This window comes from Alligator mississippiensis, chromosome 2, assembly GCF_030867095.1.
Source record: "Alligator mississippiensis isolate rAllMis1 chromosome 2, rAllMis1, whole genome shotgun sequence".
NCBI lineage: Eukaryota > Metazoa > Chordata > Crocodylia > Alligatoridae > Alligator > Alligator mississippiensis.
The window spans coordinates 123,579,173-123,597,622 of record NC_081825.1 but is presented as its reverse complement, the minus strand read 5'-3'; positions in this window follow the sequence as shown (position 1 = coordinate 123,597,622).

Genomic DNA, 18,450 nt, shown 5'->3' with positions numbered 1-18,450 from the left:
TTGCGGGGAGTGCTTAAAACTAGGATTCAGAAAAGGCCTGACACTTTTATTACAGCACACATTTTGCTCTTATGTTTCATATCACAGTTAACTGTAGTAAAGTATCTGGGAGAAAACAGCATGCACAGGCTTGTAGCCCTAAAAACTATAGCAGAACTAGTGTGGGGAAAAAAGAGCTTTTGTGCAACAGATTATATGCAGCACACAGCTAGTGTTTGGGCAGGTGAAGGTTAAAACATTTTCCTTGAACATAAAAACTAAAAACATTCATGCATCTCATTCCACCCTCCCTAACAGTTTTTTTTTTCCCTTTTATAAATGAAGTGATTAAAATGCCAGTAAAGACCAATGATCCATCTAATCTGATATCCTTTTTTCAAGAGGAGTTAAAGCCAAATGATTCTTAAGAAGGTGAAGAAACTTCATAATGTATGCAGAAAATTGTGCAGCATAGGAGAAAATTTGTCCTGACCCCTAATGATGATCATTTTGTTTGAGACATTTTTGCCTTGAGTAGCTTACATTCCAAGTGTCCTGAAGCATAGGCTATGTTTACGGGTCTACATAAATGCATAACAATAATAATAATAGTCTATGCCCTTAGCCATGAGACTTGATAGCCCTTGTAATTTAATTTTAACTAGGGCATTGTATCCGCAGGTGCTGTCCTTATTCATACAAAAGCTTAAAAAAAAATCTTTCTTAGCTGCTTGCCACAAAATATCCTGTGGCAGCAATTTCTGTACCCTTCAGAAAAGAGATTCCATGGCCAAGAAGAATTTCCCTTCTGTGCAAAAAAAAAAAAAGAAAAAAAAAGAGATAAACAGAAGCAATGGGTATTGTAACACTGACTGTGATATATACAACAAAACTCCCAACCTGATCCCTGCCATAGGCATATACAAATGGTTGGGGGGATTGGTAGAGCATCATTTGTTAAGTGAAGTTAAAGGTGACAAAATTATTTTATCATATGAAATGTTTCTCACCCATGCAAAAAAACCCAACAACCCCTTTTAAAGACTTTATGTGATGACTGAACTTGCATGAGGAATGTATGTAAGGCATCAATGTCTGCACAGTTTATGCTAATCACTTGTCCCATGAAACCTGCTCTTTTTGGCTAACCATAGCAGAATTAGGAGTATTAAAAAATTGCTCAGGGCAGAAATTTGCCATTTTCACAGAAACAGTTCTTTTGAGAGAGATTTCTTTCAAAATTACATTTTCATTGCTTGTCAAAATGTTTGTGATGAGAGTAAAAAACCTCAGTTTTCACAAATGGAAAAATATGATTTTAAACAAGATAATCTACTTTTTACCAGCAGTGATACCCTTATTTTTTTTTCATATAACCCTCTTGAAGAACATATATCCTTTATCAGTCTGTCAGCATAAAATGTCTGACTAGCTTCCATTTTGTATTGAGTGGAAAGTTAACGTACATATGAGCATGCAGATAAACCACCATTACTGTGTAGAAAATTATAACTGGACTACTATCACACTGACACGGGCACCCAGACTTCTGATCAGTCATAAAGTGGAACTTAGCTAATATTTTGGCTCTTTATATAAATTACATAATAGACCCTTTTTCTTCCTTCAAGGAAGTATATTAACACTACTGCCAAGCACTGTCTTCATCTCTCTTAAACCATATTCCACACATGTTATTAGGGTGCAGTTACTACTTCAGCACATGCTTTACTTTAAGCCTATTTACTTAAATGTCTAAAATTATGCACATGTTGCAGTACACTCCTGAATCAAAGCCTTATAATTACTTACTAGTCCACTATCCAAACAAGAAACAGAGCTACAAAAATATCAGGTAATCTATTTGTTTTGGGGGAGGGAAAGGGTCGGGAGGGTGAGAGCAGGCTGCAACCACATAGTTGAACCAAAAGAAAGTATGGAATTAAAATACCATTTTCTCCATAATGAAGAGAAATCTTAAACTTCTTCCTTATTTAAACAGTGCTAAATATGCTCCTTTTAAAATGAATACCATCTGTCTCTCTGGTATCAAAACAACAGTGTCCTAGGCTAGGGACAGAAAATACACATAAGCTGGTATAAGTGATGAGAAGCCAGTTAAACTTGTAGCAGAACAGAAGTTCAGGGCACATAGACAGGTTTCAAAATGGCCAAACCTGGTTTAAGATAGACCTGGATAGATGTAGTAGCAGACTTCACTGATTTGGGTTAAACCAGTCTATCAAACTTCTGTCCCAGATCCCTTCCCAACTCAAGTTACTCCAGAATCCCAGAATGCTTTGCTCCTTCCTGCTAATGCCATCCTCACATGGAGCTGCACTAAAACTCAGTCAAGTTTGGCTGCTCCAAGCTGTCAGCTGCAGGTGGGAGAAGTGGGCAAAGGGTGTGGGTGTAGCTCAGTAATTTTCTATCTTTACACAATGTCCCTAGGCGCAGGGAGGGGAGGTGGAGAGAGGAGGCAGTGCTCATCAAAAGGGAGGATTGGGCCCCTCAGAGCTCTGGGGAAACAGCAGATGCCCAGCAGTAAGCACCTGGTGCAATTCCTCCAATCAAGCCAGGCTGTTTGCTGGAGATTCAAGGGCTGGAAGACAGCAGCTGTTGGACCTCCCAGTCTCAGGGATGTGCCAGGCTGGGAGATGACAGCTGCCACAGTCTCTCAGCTTCAGGGTTGCATGAACCTCTGATCTCCTAGCCTCAGGGCTGCATGCATCTCCCTGGCTGGGAGATGGCAGCTGCCATGGTCTCCCAAGCTCAGGGCTGTGCTGGGCCAGGAGATGGAAACTGCCAGAACTCCCAGCCTTGGGCTATGTGAAATGCCCACACTGGGAGATTGCAGCTGCTGTGGTGTCCAAACTCTGCACAGATCTACTTAGCAGCCCCAGGAGCCCATAGGGCTGCAGGAGGTATGAAGGATCATCCCCTACCTGCTGACCTGACCAGTGGAGGTACTGTGGCTGTCATGTGTCATCCGTCCATCCTCCTTCCCCCCTTCACCACCCTCTCTCTGCCAAAGGCAAACTTCTGTTTTGTTCAATCCTGGTCTAACCTATGCCTTATAGAAACCTGCATAGGTTTGAGCAATTTCACTTCAGGGTTTTTTATGTCTGTAATTAGCCCCAGTGTTCAATTTTTCAACTTAAAGAGGCATGTTTATGAAAAAAATAATCCTGGTTTTGGTTACCCTGAAGCAGCTATAAAAAAGAGTCTGAGGAGCTGCTCCTTGCTTCTACCTCTGTGGTACTGCTCATCCTAGCTCATTAATAGTTTATGCTAATGTATTTTCAAGAGTGATTTTTCTTCCTTGGTACAAGACTTGCTTATTATTATATTTAGAAAACCAATTTGCTTGCTAAGTTGTTTTACCACTAAACAAACAGGAAGAATGACAAATCCATAAAGATAAGCCATTGCACCAGACCCAGATGGTAAAGGATATTGTATTAGTCAGTGTTTATGTTTTGGTAGCGCCCAAAGGTGACAATAAGTAGCTGCTACCATTCTTTAATTTACATCCTTTTCCATGTCCTTCTGGCCTCACAGAGGATAAATTACATCAGTTTTATATTACTGATGAAACTGGTCTTAAAGTTCAGTGCTTGCTGATTGCTCAGAAGTCGTGACAGAGATATAGAGAAAAAAGTACAGCATTGCAATTTATTCAGATAATATATTAATTTCATATTTCACAAACTTGGTAGCTGAAGCAGAATGATCAATATGCAAAAAAGAAATAGGTGACAGATGCATATCGATACAGATATTAAACTAATCTTTTGACTCATGCAATTTCCAATTCACTTACACAACACAGGAGAGAAACTTGTTAGTGTGCATTTGGACACAACATAATGAGGGCAATTTGAATGACAATAAAATTGTATTAAACAAGCCAACCTTATCATAGCCAAATAGCACAGAGTGACTGGGAGCTGGGATGTGGAAAGATTGCAGCTTTCAAAACATCTCACTAAGGTGATGCTGTGACCTTGGGAGCCCTTCTCAGGCAATTCACAGAGTAGTGGCAGATCTTGAGTTCTGGAAATGTTTGGTCTAAATTCTTCAGTTTTATATGCCACACTACCCTTATTTTCTTTTGTTTGAAGAGTTAGTTGTTCCTGTTTCTGTTGTATAGTTCTTTAGGGTGGCCAGGCAAGGAAAGAGAAGGATGAAAGGATAGAATTAGTTTAGCCCTACAGTCCATTTTGTGTTCCACCGTTTAACTCTCCTACATCTATACTGTCAAGTTGGTAAAGGCCAGATTAAGAAAAGGATATGGGTATTGCCACGGATGACTGGCACCTCCTGAGTCTGGGGGGGAACCCACAAAAGCCAGTATCAGTGGTGGGGATGGGGCTGGCGAGCACCCACAGAAGCCTCTGGCAGTGTTGGTGGCAGGGGACAGCTCTGTCGTGGGGGGGCACACACCTATAGTGGAACCCACCACCTGAACTTAGGCAACTAGGCACTAGCATGAGTTGGGAGAGGAATGGATCCCCAGTCCCAGGCACTGATTCAGAGGTTGCACCAGAATGGCAGCCCTCAAAAAGCCTGAGTGCCAACCCTGCCCCCCACCCCCACACCCAAAGTGGCAGCAGCCTCCATATAAGGAGGTAAGTACTCACTTCTCTCCCCTCCCTGCATCACCCAGGGAGCCAAAATTTTAAGTTACACCTATGTTGTAATTGTTGGGTTGATTTTACCACCTAAGTCCATGTGTAGATGAAACAAAAGGTGCGTGTGCACAACACTTTAAAGCAGGATAAATGCTTTTCCATCGCTATAGTGGTGTCAGTGGTGGCATATAGTGATGCCTTGGTGGCATATTGTGCATTAATTCCAGCTGCTGTAGGAAATGCAGTGGCATAATACATCTTAAATGAGTCAGGGTGCAGCAAACTAAAACTCTGATGAGGGCTTAGGGGCTGCCCCTAAAGCCATGGAGTGAAGCACCAGGCTCTGTGCAGCTCCACGGCTCTGCAGGAAGTCCTGCAGGGAGCCTGGCACCAGCCTGGGAAAGTAGGCTCCACCCAAGAAAAGCAGCAAGCCTGATCTTCCCCCCCATCCCCCCCCCCAGGCCTGCCTGCCTGCCTGAGCTGTGAGGAACCCAGTGCTTCCCTTCATGGCTGCGGTGCCCCCCAGGACTGCCTGAGCCAGGTGCCACTGGGGGGGATGCCACAGAGGGAAGCACCCACCCACCCTCCCCCTGCAGCCCAGGGACCACTACGCCTGCTGGCAGCTTGCCCTTCTCGCTGGAGAGGCAGGTAAGTCAGCAGGGTGTGTGCACAACATGGGGGTTTAATCAGCCCTAAATTGAAGTGGTGTTTTTTAAAATCCACCACTTCAATTTAGGGCCCCCGTTTTGTCTACACATGCCCTATGAAAGAGATACTTAAGAAACCACCTACTGGCTAGAGAAATGCCTACTGCAAGCAAGAAGAAGTGTTGAGGAGAGGTGATCCCAGCCTCCTTCATCTAACCCCACTTAAGATTCTCAGATATGAACTGGTAGGTATATGAAGCAGCCCTTTCTCAGAAAAGAACAAGTGGAGGAGGTACCTCCCCAACTCCTAGCCAATAGTCTAATGGCTAGTATATTCACCCTGCTCATGGGAGATTTAGGTTCAGCTCCTTGCATTTGAACCCAAACCTCTAAACTTTCAGGTGAGTATCCAGTGACCAGAGCAAAAAGGGATGGATGATGAAGTCTCTCAGTCCTCCTTTGGAGTGGTTCAATGTTGCACAAAATATTTAAATATTCATTAGTATAGTGACTAGAACCCAGGATTTCTCTATTCCCATGTGACTGCCCTAACCAGTAGAATAGACGGTCCTTTTCCTCTGGTGCAATGCATATTTAATTATTCCATGTAAAGTAGATGTTTTTATGTAGGATGTTAATAGCATCCTACTGTACATCCTCCAATGTATAGGCAGTTGTTAGGGCACTGTCTTGGGAGGATGGAGACATGGATCAAAGTCCCTTTAGATAGAAAAAGAAATTAAATTTGGGTGTCTCAGATCCCATATAAATGCTCCAATTACTTGAGTCACTGGGTTCCTCCTACTGGCTCTGGTAGACATGTTCTGAACATGGCTGCAAGTGGCAGAGGCATGGGAATGAATTCTTTGTGAATCTCAGCAAGGCACATATATGACATAGACAGCAAAGTGTATTGTGATATCAGAGTTGTGTATTGGTTCTGTGTATATCCAGTGGCAGAAATTTAGGTGCCATGGGACCTTATAGTGGAAACTTAGGTATGTGAAGAATTAGAGGGTTTTGGAGGGAGGAGGAGACATAGGTGGAGGCGGTGGTGGTGGTGACTTTGTCCTATGTGCAGAAATAGAACTCAACAGCCAGGCAGATACATGGTCTCTTAAAGCAGGAATACAAGGTCCCATTGTGAATCTATTCTAGCACCTATTTAGGGTTAGAAATAAATCTCCTAAGACCCAGACATATATATATAATTGTTAGAATTGTAGACAAATCCCCATATTATTATATATATTCTATGTATATATTACCTTGGGGATCTAAGAAATCTAATGTGTGTGTGTGGGGGGGGGTACCATTATGTGCTCTGACAGTTAGCTTTCCTATATGTACTTTGTCAAGTTACTGGAGGTCAAGTAAAGAAAAAGATTTGGGTATTACCTAGGGATACGTGTGTGCCCTAATCTCTGTAGCCTGGGGGATGTGCAGAGGGATGCTGTCAACATATTCCATTGAATCATCTACTTTGCATGGAATAATATATTAATGTGTTTATATGTGTGTATATATGCATCTGCATGTATGCATTTTACTTTGGGGATCTGTATACAATTTTTTGAGGCTCCTAATAGACAGACTGCAGTTGCAAACTTCACTATGTTGATTAGACCTGCTTCTACTGTGAACACAGGAATGAGAAATATTTTGAAAATGTCCCTTGTGTAAAAAGGCCTTTGGGTAATTATTGTAATTGCACAAGAATTGTTTATAATTGCTGAACTTCCTAGAACTGATTTTCAGAGGAAATCTTTGTTGCCAGCTGCATTACTGCCTCCCAGGATCAATATTATACTAGTCCCAATGCACAGAAAACCCACAGGGCAGAGTAGCAAACTATTAGCATTTCATTAACAATATCCCAGATCTCATGACTATTACTCATATGATTGATGGCCCTGCCAGTACATATCCTGAAATGATTATTAAGAGCTAATTATCTCCCTGTGTTTAGTTTCCTTCCTTCCTTCCTTCCTTCCGCTTTGGACGCTTCGGACCAGGCTCGCTTGGAGCTGCGTGGGGCGATCCCGAGCGTAAGACTCCCCGGCTTCCTATCTCTTTTCTTCCTTCACTCCCACCTGTCTAAAGGTCTCTAGCCTCTGTTTATTTCGCTTTCTGATTCTTTTCTTGCTTTTTTTGTAGCTTTTTCCCCCACTTTTCTCTCCTCTCTCTTCCCTCCCCCTCTGCTTCCGGTTTCTTTGTCTGTGAGACGCTTCTCGCAGCCTTCTCTTTTACTGTCTCCTTCCCTTTCTTTCTCTTTTTTCTGTCTGCTTGTTATGGGGAGTTACCTTTTCCATTAGCCTGCCTTCCAGAAATGCTCTTAATTAACCCTCCATCCCCCCCTCACCCCTTAGTTTTCCTTTTCTTTTTTCTTTTCACTGTTTTAACCACCCCCCTCCTTCCCCTGCCGCTTTTTCCCCCCCCCACCCTCCTCCCCCTTGGTGGGGAGGTCTCTCTTATCATTTGCCGCTTGAGGGGTGCTTTTTTTCTTTCCCCCGCCTTGTTTTTTGTTCTATCCACGCTTTTTTTTTCACCCCCCAAATCCCTCCCTCCCTTTCAGTGGCTTATCTTCACTTTCTGTTTTGGCAGCATTCCTGGGAGCTTGGCCTTGAGCTCCTGTGTTTAAGTTTTCTTTTCGTTCCCTTAGTTGTTTTTTTTTGCTTTGCAGTTTAACCCTGTCCTAGTGAGGATGGCTGCTCCTACACCTGGCAGTTGGCATGAGGATGTCTCTCGGGACCTCCCGCTGACGCATGGCCTGAGGGTTCATACCCCTCTCCATGTGGGGCTCGAGGTTTGCATGGAGGCTCTGGCTGCACTCCTGGGATGGCGTACCATCCGCTATGCGGGTCGTGTGAACACGGTCCCGATGATTTATTTGAGCACGCCTGCCTTGGTTGACAGGGTGTGTGCTGAGGGCCTAGACATTGCGGGCATCCACTACCCTGTCACGCCCCTAGAGACTCAGGCAGTGAGGGTGGTGATCTCTAACATCCCACCACATGTTTCTGATCGGGAGCTGGCCAAGGGACTCGAGGCCTATGGAGTTCCTACGAGTCCTTTTCGCCGGCTGCCGATGGGAGGCAAGGTCCCTCAGCGGAAGCACGTCCTGTCTTTTCGGAGGCAGGTCTTTATGCTCCTCAAGGAGGGCCCCCAGGCTCTACCTCGCTCCCTGAGCTTCACGCTCGAGGGTCGGAGGTATATTATCTATTTGTCTGTGGGAGAGACTACGTGTTTTAAGTGCGGTGGCTCCTCCCACCTGGCTGCTCAGTGCCCTCAGGGCAAGGCGGCCGGACCATCGCCACTTGCGGCAGCGACGAGAGACGGCGTGTCGACTTCTGGGACACGCGGCAGGCCCAGGGAGGCAGGGAGCTCTTCCTCCCAGCCTCCTTCCACCCCTACTCCATCTCAGGGGGCTGGGGGCTCTGGTGTGAAACCATCATCCAGTGGAGAGGATGGTGCTACTACCCAGGCCCCGCCACCGCCTCCCCCGTCTGTGGCGCCCCCTGCCCTCAGTGCGGGGGCCCCGCCGGCTGGGGGGGCGGGGCAGTCTGGCCCATCCCCAGCACAGGGGAAGCTGCCCACTACCACCAAGAAGAAGAAGAAGGAGGACAAAGAGAGGAAGATGAAGGGGGCCTCTCAGGATGCCCTATCCCTGTCAGGACCCTCCTCGGCCAGTGCCGAGGGACCCCCCACTAGAGCGCCTGGCCCCGCTCTGGCTGCCATACCACCCACCCCGTTGGATGTAGCCATCGGCGGGGCAGACTTAGCGGAGGGGGAGGGGGCTTCAGGGGTCCCTCTCCCCTCGCCTGTCCCCCAGCCTCCGGAGTCGGGCGGCGGCGGGGATGGTGGCGAATGCCTCTCTTCTGGTGGCCTGGCCTCGGGAGTGGCGGGAGAGTCTGCTACCCCCTTGGTCATGCCCCAGCCTGGCGAATCAGATGGAGAAGTTGGTGAGATGGAGGTCCAGCTCACTGAGTCTCACAAGAGGCGTCGTGAGCGGGATGGCCTCTCCCCCCCCAAGAAGACAGGGAATGCCCTCGTGGAGCCGGTCCTTGACTCAGACGACGAGAGGCGGCTGATGCGTCTAGACATCGAGGGTGTCGATGCTGCGGTTGCGGATGAGCTCCCGCCGGCGGTGCGGACTCGCCGCTCTTCCTTAGGCAACATCCACCCCAAGCTGGCGGAGCCCCCCTGGGTCCCTCCAGACTATGGGGGACTCCTGTCCTTCTTGAAGTTAACTAAGGGGCAGAGGAACGTAGCGGGACGCATCACTCAGTGGTGCACAGACCCCAAAGTGTTTGTTAAGGGTGCCAGGGCAGCTGCCAAGCTCATGCAGCGGGATCTGGGCACACGCCAGATGGCTTACCGTTTGGAGAAGCTTGCCCAGAGGGTGAGAGTTGAGTGGGACTTGGGCGGGTCCCTCGACTAGAGTAGGGCACAGTAGGCCTTCCTTGACCTGTCTGTACTGCCTTGCTCTGCTCTTGGGTGCTCGTTCTTCCACCCGTACCTTGCTTTGCTCTTCCTCTCCCACACCCACATCCATGGCAGCCACAACCTTTGGCACCTTCAACATCAACGGCTGTCGAGACTCGGTGAAGCGCGAAGCCGTCCTGGAGCTCCTGCGACAGAAGAGGCTGGCCGTCGCCTTCCTTCAAGAGACACACTCTGACAGATTCAACCAGGCGGCCTGGCGGGCTGCCTGGCGAGGACAGGTGTTCCCGAGCCATGGCACCAACCTTAGTGCTGGGGTCGCGACTCTCTTATAACCACAGCTGCAGCTTGACGCGGCGGTGCCGCGGGAGGTCATCCCCGGCCGCCTGCTGACCGTCCGCATCACCCTCGCACAACACCGCCTGCTGCTCATCAACGTCTACGCGCCTTCCGATGGACAGGAGAGGGTCATTTTCTTCGAGACCTTGGCTGCTTTCCTGCGCGATGCTAGTGAGGATGATGACCTGCTCCTCCTCGGTGGGGATTTCAACTGCACCACTGCCCCGCGCCTCGACCGCACAGGGCCTGAGCCCCACCTGCTCTCCGCTCGCAAGCTGCAATCTGCCTTGGAGGGGGCAGACCTCGTGGACATCTGGCGAGCCCTGCATCCTGATGCGCGCCAGTACACCTGGGCCAGGATGGGTGCCAGTGGTGTCACCATGGCTCGCCTCAACCGCCTTTATGTCACCAGGCACCACCTGCCACTCCTGCGCAGCAGCTGCATCGCTCCCTCGGGTCTGTCAGATCATGACCTAGCCTTCAGTGAACTGAGCATGCCGGGGAGAGCCTGTCCGCGGGCACCTTATTGGTGTTTCAATGTCAGCCTGCTTCAGGACTCCTATTTCCGGGACTGCTTTGCCCACTTCTGGAGGAGGTGGGAGGCTGCGAGATCGAGCCACTCCTCCTGGAAGCTGTGGTGGGACGTGGGCAAGGTACAGATCCGAGCCTTTTGCCAGCAGTACACCCAGCTGGCCGCGAACGAGACGCGCTGACGTATCCGGGAGTTGGAGGAGGACATGGCGGAGCTCGAGGCTGCTCTGCTGGCCGCTGGCAGCGACGCGGCACTGAGCGAGAGCCTCCGGTTCCGCAGGAAATGTCTGCGCGACTTGGCGGAGAGCGTGGCCCGCGGCGCGAGGATCTGTGCTCGTTGCCAGGAGCTGGCAGAAACTGACGCCCCGACCCGCTTTTTTTTCAACCTGGAGCGGCGGAGGGCAGCGAGCAAAGTCTTGGACCATCTCAAGACTCCTGAGGGCTGGGTAATTACAGAGCCCGGCAAAATACGCAAACATGCCGTCGCCTTCTATCGTGACCTGTTTGCGGCCGAGCCGTCGTGCCCTGAGGCCACGCGGGAACTCCACGAGGGCCTATCACGTCTCGATGCCCTGGAGGCCGGAGAGCTTGAGCGGGACTTGTCCCTGGAAGAGCTGGCGGCCGCCACGGCCGGCCTCGCTCCCGGCAAAGCCCCGGGCCTTGATGGGTTGCCTGCTGAGTTTTACAAGACCTTCTGGCCTCTCCTCGGCCCCAGCCTCCTGCATGTTTTCCAGGAGAGCCTCGCTGACAAGGTCTTGCCGATCAGCTGCCGCCGAGCGGTGCTGACCCTGCTGCCCAAGAAGGGAGACCTGGGCTACATGAAGAACTGGCGGCCGGTCTCCCTGCTGTGCGCGGAGTATAAGATCCTGGCCAAAGCGTTGGCCACCCGCCTCCGCGCGGTCATGGTCTCTCTCACCGGGCCCAAGCAGAGCTACTGCGTGCCGGGCAGGACCATTCAAGACAACCTGTTCCTGCTGCGTGACCTACTCACGGCTAGTGAGCTCTTTGGCCTCGACATCGGCCTCATCTCTCTAGACCAGGAGAAGGCCTTTGACCGGGTGGGCCACGCCTATCTCTTCCGGACTCTGGAGGCCTTTGGTTTTGGACCCCTCTTCACCGGGGCCCTCCGGGTCTTGTACCAAGACATTTCCAGCCTGCTCAAGGTGAACGGTGTGCTGTGTGCTCCGTTCCCCGCACGCAGGGGCATTCGTCAGGGCTGTCCGCTGTCGGGCATGCTCTACTCCCTGGCCATCGAGCCGCTGCTGCACACGCTGCAACGCCGCCTGAGTGGTGTGGCCCTGCCAGTGGCCACCGGCCCGTCCGCTAGGCCTCCTCTCCGGCTGTCGGCATATGCGGATGATGTGACCGTCTTCCTCAACACTCAGGAAGACGTGCGGGCCCTGGCGGATTGCCAGCATGCCTATGAGCGCACTTCCTCCGCCCGCATCAACTGGGCCAAGAGCGATACTTTGCTGCTTGGCGCATGGACTGGCACGCTCCCCCCGGACTTGCCGGGGGGGCTCACATGGCACCGCGAGGGCCTCAAGATCTTGGGCGTGTTCCTGGGGCCACCGACCTTCATGGCGCGCAACTGGGACAACCTCAAGGAGGGGGTGGAGGCCCACCTGCAGCGGTGGCGCTGGCACCTGCCCAGCCTTTCCTACCGGGGGTGCGTCCTTGTCATCAACAACCTGGCGGCAGCGACCTTGTGGCACCGGTGCGCCGTGCTCGACCCCCCACCGGATCTCCTGGAGAGACTCCAGCGCAACCTGGTGGACTTCTTCTGGGATGGGCGCCACTGGCTCCCACGAGCCGTCCTTCACCTGCCTGTTGCCGAGGGGGGCCAGGGTCTGGTTGACCTGGCCAGCAGGGTGGCGGCCTTCCGCCTGCAGGCCCTTCAGCGACTGCTTTACAGTGAGGAGCAGCTGCCATGGCAACAACTGGCGTGCCGGTTCCTACAGAGGGTCGGCGCCCTTGGCTTTGACCGGGAGCTTTTTTTGTTGACACCCACGCTCCTGAACTGGGCGGTGCTTCCGGCCTTTTATCGCAGCGTGGTACGAGCCTGGCAGGTCGCCTTCCGCCTCCAGCCTCGAGCCCGGACACTGTGTTTCCCGCAGCTGCTGAGGGAGCCTCTGGTGCACAACTCAGCCCTGTGGGGCTCCGTGCCGAGCCTGGCCTCTGCCAGCCTCACGGCCACCCTCATCCAGGCGCGTGTCCTCCGCCTGCACCATCTCCTGGACCCCGCTCGGTCAGCCTGGCTCTCGCCCGAGGCGCTGGCCGCACGGCTGGGCGTGCGCTCCATCCGCACCATGGGTCATCTCCTGCGTGACATCCGCGCCGCCCTCCTGCTGGTGGCGGCGGCCGCCTTGGACAAACATCTCCGTGCGCGCCAGATCCCGCGGGCCGCGGATGCTGCGAGCGAGGCTTTCCCTTCGCTGCCGGTCACCCCGGCTGTGGCCGCGGAGTTGGCCGGTGGGCCAGGCACTCTGTTGCGGCTCCCCATGCCTCCCGATAGTGACACGGGTTGTCCCTTTGCTTCTGTATCGCGTAGAAGCTTGTATGCCTGGGTGGTTTGTGTCCTCCATGCTCAGGTGCTGGCGGGCCGCCCCGATACACCGTGGCAATGGCGCCTGGGGCCACCGGCTTCCCCACCAGCCCACCCGGCGTGGCGCACATTGTATAAGCCGCCGACCGCCAAGAAGACTGGCGACCTGCAGTGGCAGTTGCTGCACGGCATCCTAGCCACTGGCACGTTTGCGTCCCACTTTGACCCAGCCGCTTCGACGGCCTGCCCCTTCTGCCCTGGGGGCGTGGAGGAGGATCTCCTTCACGCCTTCCTGGACTGTCCCCACCTGTGGCCGCTCTTTGCCACCCTCAAGCTGCCCCTGCGGGCGCTGGGCAGGAGCCTCTCAGAGACCACCTACATATGCTCCTACCCGTACCGGGCGGCCGAGCGGGGCGCCATCTGCCTGGCCAACTTTTTGCTGGGCCAGGCCAAGATGGCCGTCCTCAAGAGCCGCCGTAACCGGCTTGCTGGCACCGGCTCAGACGATGCCCCGCAGCTTTTCGGCCTCCTAGTGCAGGCGCGCCTCTCGCTGGAGTTTGAGCACGCTGTGCTCCGGCGGGGGGTGCCCACCTTCGAGGCACTCTGGGCCCTTGAGGGAGCGCTGTGCCACGTGGAGGACGGCCTTCTCAAATACGCGCACTGATGTCATGACCGGTCTGGGCGACCGGGCGGGCGCGGTGGCGGACTGTGGCTTCTGGCTTGTGCCGTGCCCTGGGCCCTCACCAGGCTGCTGTTGTTTATTTTCTCGGGGTGAGAAGTTGAAGGGTTTTGTACGTGTATTATGGGACAGGGAAGGGTGGAATTGTTCATTTCTCCAGGGCTATATATATAAATAGCATGTTAGACATGATGTGTATTACTGCGAAGGTGTTTGTCACGGTGTGATTTTCTTAATGTCCTGGAATGGTTTTTCTCTGGTGTGGTTTGATGGTTTTTGCTTTCTGTACCTGATCTTTTGTGAAATAAATTTGTTAAAAGTCCTTCCTTCCTTCTTTCCCCCTGCAAATGCACAGGGATGACTCTTTATGGGAGTCCCACCTCTGCATGTGCAGCTGCACCAAGAAAATTCCTTTCAGGGGATTCCTTCATTCTCTAACGCACAAGGCATCTGCAACACAGAAGGCATCTGGGGGTGGGGGGATGTAGTCCCCAAGCTGGGGAGCAGCAGCCAGTGACATCTGTAGACATCTTTGGAGTGCAGTCGGCTGTGCTATGACACATCATGGCACAGCAAATCACACATGATGTCTGTTCCCAGCCCAAGTCTTAACCTTAATCTGGAGTGATCAGCACCAGTTTAATCTCAAGAAGCTCTTGTCATGTTCCACTGAGGCCCAGGTAGGGGTTGGATCTGGGTTTGTGGCACTGGCTCAGGCTACACAGAGCTGAGGAGCTAGCTAAGAGCGGGGATCCCTGCCCCATTACCACTGCCATTGCTCTTGGGCTGATCAGGGTGACAGGTTGATGAACTGGGAGTGGAGCAGCTGATAGTGGGGTGGGGAGGGGCCTTTTCTTCTCTGTCTCCCACCTATAAAAACCCGCAGCATCCTTATAGGCTCGTCACTGCTGTGTTGGCTAGCACTATGGAAGAAAGAGACTTGCGGGTCATCACTGACCACAAGATAAATATGAGCCTGCAGTGCGATGCTGTGGCTAGTAAAGCGACCAAAACACTGGCTTGCATCCATAGATGCTTCTCAAGCAAATCCCGGGACGTCATTCTCCCCTTGTACTCGGCCTTGGTGAGGCCGCAGCTGGAGTACTGTGTCCAGTTTTGGGCTCCACAATTCAAAAAGGATGTGGAGAAGCTTGAGAGAGTCCAGAGAAGAGCCACGCACATGATCAGAGATTAGGGAAGCAGACCCTACGATGACAGGCTGAGAGCCCTGGGGCTCTTTAGCCTGGAAAAGCGCAGGCTCGGGGGTGATCTGATGGCCACCTATAAGTTTCCCCATTTTTTTTCTGTTCTTTTTCTGGGGTTTTTTTAAAGTGATGGTGCTTGGGGTTGTGGGGGTAGCCTTGGGAGCCTGTGGGTGCAAGTTGTGGGGTGGGTTTTAGTGGGGCAGCCATTGTGGGGGGGGCAGCTGCAGCAGCTGCAGCAGCTGGTGGGGGATGACGCCAGGTCAGGCAGCAATCAGAGGGGCTGGAGTGGGGCATGATGGGCTTGCAGGAGGGGGGAGCCCCTGCAGGGGCCATTTGGCCCCCATTGGGGGGGTGTACTCCTTTTGTGGGGGATGAACCCCTGTTGGGGCTCTGAACCCCTTTTGGGGGGGCTGAACCCTTTGTGTGGGGGATGAAACCCCTGTTGGGGGGCTGAATCCCCTGTTGGGGGATGTAGCCCTTGTGTGGGGGCTGAACCCTCTGTTGGGGGGCTGAACCCCTTGTGTGGGGAACCAACTCCTTGTGTGGCGGCCATTGCCCTTTGGGAGGGCAGCAAAATATATATTAATGAATTCACAAAACCTGTATTTAGAGTTCACTTTATTATTATGATAAGAGACTTGCTTTACCACTGCAGATATATCAATAAAACATTGTCCAACTGATCGCTGTCTCTGTCTCACCCTCTCTCTCTTTATAGTGGTCCTTTGTTTTACTTGTGGAGGAACATGGATTTGGGGGTATTTTAGAGAATGATTTGGGGATTTTTTTTTATTAGGGATTTTTCAGTTTTCCAATAGGGAACACCAGATTTCCTGCAGGGAGGCCAGTGGCTCAGAGCTGGCACCTTGGACCCATCTGGCTGTGGCTGACCTCCTGGCCAAATGGGGCCAGGAGGACATGCTTTGACAGGTCAAAGCAGGCCACCACACTGAAACATCTTCTGGGTGATAGCTGCCCAGATGGCTGGGCAGGGGGCACAAATGGCAGTACTGCCACACAAATGCCAACCCTGCAACCGCAGTCTGTTGGCAGCTGGCCCAGAGGGGGTAGATGCCCCTAGTGGCTCTGCAATCCCCATCTGAGTCTGGCAGGTGCACAGCAGGTCACAGCAAGGCAGCAGCCCCCACTGCCAGACTGCTGCAGTGGGTAGAGTGGGCAGGGATCATTAAGGGCTGCTTCAGCAGTTCAGCTGGCACAAGGGGTAGTGCCCCCAGGTACCAATTGGCTGGGCCTCAGGAGCTCATGAGAGTGAGTAGCTTTGAGCTACTTACCAGGGCAGCTTTTTATACTGCTGGGGACAGCACAGGTGCTGGCCCTGGACTCAAGCTCCCCCTGGCTGAAGATCCGGGAGAAGCCAGGCAGGGTTATTTTGCACCAAGTGGCACAATTTGCTCTACAACAAAGTGCATATATGAGCATGTGTGCTGAGGCAAAAAGCCCCGGCTCAAATTTGCACCAGTTCTATTTGAGATGCTGCAAGTGCATGTGCTTGTACACATGACGATGGTTTAGTACAGTTTAGTTCTCCCTAAATTGAAATGGTGGGTTTTTAAAACCCCACCGTTTCCACTGTTTCAATCCTTTAGAGCCTCCACTGTTAGGCAGCCAGCCCCCAGCCTATACTGATGCATGGGATTGTTCTGTCCTAAGTGCAGGACTTTGCACTTGCCCTTGTTGAACCTCATGAAGTTCCTTTGAGGCAAATCCTCCAAGTTGTCTAGGTCACTCTGAATCCTAGCCCTACTCACCAATGTATATTCTATTTCCTCCATCTTGGTGTTACCTGCAAACTTGCTAAGAGTGCACTATGCCATCTTCTAGGTCACTGATGAAGACATCGAACAACACCATCTCCAGGAACAATTCCTATATCAAAAGCCTTGCTAAAATCAAGGTACACCACATCCAATGGTCTCCCTGCATTCGCACAGCCAGTCATCTCATCATTCATAGAAGGCAATTAGATTGGTTAGGCATGATTTGCCTCTGGTGAATCCATGCTGACTGTTCCTAATCACCGTTTTTCTCCTCTAAGTGCTTAGAAATGGATTCCTTGAGGATCTGCTCCATTTTTCCAGGGACTGAGGTGAGGCTGACTGGTCTGTAGTTCCCTGGATCCTCCTTTTTCAATACTGTAGGTGCTTCAACAAACCCACAGCCATTTAACCCAGATCAAACCAAGCAAACAAAACAAACAAAAATCTCATTGGCCAAGATTAAAAAGGAGATACTAAAGTTGGATTCCTATGTTCATATTTATGCATCTAGTTGAATTGCCTAATTTCACGAGTGATAAGCATCCAACATGCTCTGCTAGCTTCAGTGGGAGTGCGCTAGGTTCTCAGTAGTTTTGAAAACCACATTATTTATTTAGGTACTAAATATGGATAAAGGATATTCATGTTAGGCTCCTGTTTTTGAAAAGTCTGACCTTTCCGTAAGCAGGTCAGAAATCTTTTTTGTTCATTTACATGAGAAAAGAGTTTCCTCTGAACACCCAATCTGAGTTTAAATCAATATACTTTTGAAACCTTCATCAAAATGCAGAACTTTATCAAGGGGATCTGTCAGAACACTGTCTTCCAGATCACCTAACTACTAGAAACTCTCTGTGGCTTGACCCACTTCCAGCTGGAGCTGCACAATTCAAATTCTAATTTGCCTATTCATAATTTAGTGGTGGTATCAGCATAACTTTAGTGCCTTGGTTAGTGCATATTTAAAATGGATTAGACCACGGAGGCATATTTTTTTCACATGGGATGGAGACACCTAGGAGGTTAACATGAAATGTTAAGCCACTACCTCAGCAAACTGCTGAGTTTTACCTCTGCATATGATAAAGCTTTATAATACACAGACTGTTTCTACTTCAAGCATGCATTACAGAAACAGCTTGGGCTTGACAGAAAGGATACTGACAATATATTTTTATATAAATTGCTTTATTTGCTCTTCTACACAGAGCATTTAGAGACTAATTTAGTTAGCTAATCATAATGTTAATACTATTGTTCTGTCCAATCAATCTTTTTCTATATGCCTTTGTAGTTTTGCATTTCAGCAGTTGTCTTACTTAATCCATGAGATTTAAATCTATTTTTTCCCTTTTGAAACTCTCATTAAAGTAACAGGACTGAGTGAATGCCCATATAAAGACAGACTTGATCTCCATATTTTTTACATGTCTTCACTCTCTGCAGTATGTGAATGTGATCCAAGCGTGAAAGGTAGCACATTTCAAATCATTTAAGTGAAAACTCCCTGTATGTGAACAGTATTTTTAATTGCTCATTCTACAATATTAAATTACTGAGATTAGTAAAAACAAAAAACAAACCTTATCTCTACATAAGGAAACATCAATAGTTCTGTACTGGGAAATCTCCTTTATTTCAATAATAATATGCTTGATTTATGATTATAG